Raw genomic sequence first — 3,598 nt, 5'->3', positions numbered from 1 at the left:
TCATCTCTTGGGTTGTTGGAAAAGAGTGTTTGCTATGACCATCGTATTCTCTTGACAAAATTCTACCAGCCTGTGCCCTGCTTCATGTTGTACTCCAAGGCCATGCTTGCCTGTTATTCTGGTTATCTTTTGGCTTCCTACTTTAGCATTCCAATCCCCCATGATGATAAGGACATCATTTTTGGGTGTTAATTCTAGAAGGTGTTGTAGGCCTTCATAGAACTGGTCAACTTCAGCCTCTTCAGCACCAGTGGTTGGGGCATAGACTTGGACTACTGTGATGCTGAATGGTTTGCCTTGGATTCAAACTGAGATCATTCTGTCATTTTGGAGATTGTATCCCAGTACTGCTTTTCCTACTCTTGTATTGACTATGAAGGCTACTCCATTTCTTCTGAGGGATTCTTGCCCGCAGTAGTATACCTGATGGTCATCTGAATTAAATTCACCCATTCCTGTCCATTTTAGTTCACTGATTCCTAAGATGTCAATGCTCAGTCTTGTCATCTCTTGTTTGACCACATCCAGCTTGCCTTGATTCATGGATCTTACGTTCCAGGTTCCTACGGAGTATAAATCTTTGCAGCATTGGACTTTCCTTTCACCACCAGATACATCTGCAACTGAGTGTCCTTTCGGCTTTGACCCAGTCGCTTCATTCTTCCTGGCGCTACTAGTACTAGCCCTCCGCTCTTCCCCAGTAGCATATTGGACACCTTCCAACCTGAAGGGCTCATCTTCCGGCATCATATCTTTTTGTCTTTTAGTACTGTCCACGAGGTTTTCATGGCAAAGATACTGGAGTGGGTTGCCATTTCCTTCTCCAGTGGATCACATTTTGTCAGAGCTCTCTGCTATGACCTGCCCATCTTGGGTGGCCCTGCATGGCATAGGTCATAGTTTCATTGAGCTATGCAAGCCCCTTCACCATGACAAGACAGTGATCCATGAAGGAGCCTAACTGTTAACTTGTATATTCTCCAAAAATACCACTTCCTATAAGCTTAATCAGGGTTTGATTCTATCTTCTGCTTTTGTGTTTATGGATTATTGTGCTTGGTAAGCACCACTGAATTTTCTCAAACCATTTAATAAAATGTTTACCTGAAATTCTTATATATAACAGAGAGGAGCCAAATAGAATTTTTGGTGTTTCTCAGAAGTAGGAACACTATCTAAGTCCCACCCTCATGACAGACAGTTGTCTGTCACAGGACTGATGGGACTTACACCCGGAGAGCATAAAAGGAGCTAGAATACAGTAAAACAGAATGCCATACAGAACATGTTCTGGTTTGAAATGTATGTTAAAGTGGAATGAAAATAGTGATTGCTGTCTGGCTGTACCAGCAGCAAAACCAGCAATAAAGTAAGCAGGCAAAGATACAACTGAAGGTCAAGTCCTGCTGAAAATAAATTAGTATAGTTTCTGCAGATCTAAGTCCTACTCAACTGCAGTTTGGGGGGGGGGGTGTTTATTGACAACTGCATGAAGTGATCTGATAGACATTGGCCTAAGTCAATGCAGCCTACTTCGTGTTGCAGCCCTGGTCTGCTGCAGCATGTGCTGACAGACCTAGTGAATATTCAAGCTGTAGCAGGCAGCCACAACTATTTATGATGGTAATTCAACTCTGTGCAGGGTGGGTTGTTGCTGTGGTTAACAGATCACACAAAAAAGTCATTTCAAAGTCCAAGTAAACAAAATTCCTCACCAAAGGTTCTTAAACAAACTTGGCAGTCATGGGATAAGGGGAAAAGCCCTCTTACAGTTAAAGAAGAGAACATACAAATAAATGTCCAGTTCTTGCAACTGAGAAATGTGAACAGTACGGTCCTCCAAAAATTCTTTTGGAGCCAGTGCTAACTTGTTCTTAAATTATCTGGATTTAGAGGTGAGGAGTGAAGCAGCCAACCTTCAAAAAACAACAGATTATTGAAGTTGGTTAAAACCAAAAGGGTTTGAACTCTAGGAGGCTCTCTCCAAAATGGGGAGATACGCATTAAAATGGCAAATAAGGTTCAGTATAAGCAACTGTAAAGTGAATCATTTGAGCAAAAAACATTTTAGTTTTGGACATACCAGGGAGTTTGACCCAGTGGCCTTCTTAGGCCCCTTCCAATTCTACTATTCCATGATTCTGTGATATGCTGATGAGAGTCTCACCAGGGAACCATGGGGTTGCAGTAAGTAGCCTAATGAAATGTTAACCAGCGTGCTTTTCACTGCTGTGAAAAAGGGAAATATGATGGAGGCCTTCGAAAACAGCTTAGGATGTGTGCAGCAGTGCAAACAGGAAAAGAAATCCCTGCTATGTGAACAGACTTCAGTTGTGCAATTCTGTTCCCACAGCCTGAGGAAAGCAGCACCATGAGTAGGTTTGCTGGTGCTCAGCTCCATTCTCCGTATTTGCCGCCCTTCAACATAAATGCAATGCCTGATAACATATGTGTTTGCACCATGGATAAAAATGCAGGCACTGTATTTGGTAATCTAGGATGGGCAAGTGCATTCAAGAGCACTGCCACCTCAGATAAATGTTTTGGGTATTTGTGAGTGGCTGCAACAGACACGTTTGCAGCAACTAAGACAGTGCTCTACTGCATTCTGTGCCAGATGTTCACCACTGCAGAAGGTGGCATGGTTCAGGATGGGCCCTCTTGAGCCCATGGGCAAAGGTCCAGTTGTCCAGCCATTACAGCACCTAGTCATTAGACCCTCCTGCTTCCTTTTTTTTAGTTGGTCAGCATCCACACAGAACACAGCACCCAATCCCAAATGCTCGTGGATTTTGGGATGGCCCATGCTCATGTATTTTAGAAAATCAGGAGGGGTAAGAACGAAAAAGGGTTTAAGGCACCGTTTCCTTCTACTTTTCATGTGTCTGGATGATAGCACATAGAACCACTGGCTGGCAGCAGTTAGAAGAATAAATCTCGAGATGAAGGACAGGTACACTGCTGTGCTCAGTGACTTTTAAACTGCTGTCCTTTTATCTGTGCCTCTTCACTAGCGGTTGAAGATGGCCACACACAGATGTCTCCTGTCTCGTATTATCGCCTTGGCTGTCATCTTTAAAATAACAGAAATTCTTTAGGAAAAGCAGAGGATGGGAGTCCAATCTCTGCCTGTCACGTAGCTGTTAAAGGTAACTTTTCTAGTCAAGCAGTCATCAAAACGCTTGAAATAATTGAAACGTGCTAAAGAAATGCCCATTGCCATCAGCATCACTACTAGCGCAGCAAAATGACAAATATTGTTCCCCTTCCATTTATAGCTTGCCCTTTTCCCTCTGGAGGTGGCTCCGCTCCACGAAGGAAGCCACATCCTTGAATTTGGAAGGCTGAGCTGGGCTGCCATGGAGTGTTTTGACAGAGACGACTGCACGGCATAAGAGCTTCACCCTCTGGCCAGGAGCCCAAGGCAGCTCACGAGGTTCTCCGCCTCGCCATTTTCTCCTCACAACAGCAGCAGGTCCCGAGGGCACGCGGGCCACGCAGCCGCCGCCGCCCTCCCCATAACCGCCTCGAAACGGCGCCCACCTCGTGGGGAGACGCTCGCCGAGCACACACGCGCGCACCGGCCGCCATCTTAGAT

Source organism: Varanus komodoensis, unplaced genomic scaffold (assembly GCF_004798865.1).
Source record: "Varanus komodoensis strain SLA01 unplaced genomic scaffold, ASM479886v1 scaffold24, whole genome shotgun sequence".
NCBI lineage: Eukaryota > Metazoa > Chordata > Lepidosauria > Squamata > Varanidae > Varanus > Varanus komodoensis.
Note: the sequence above shows the minus strand (reverse complement) of the source record.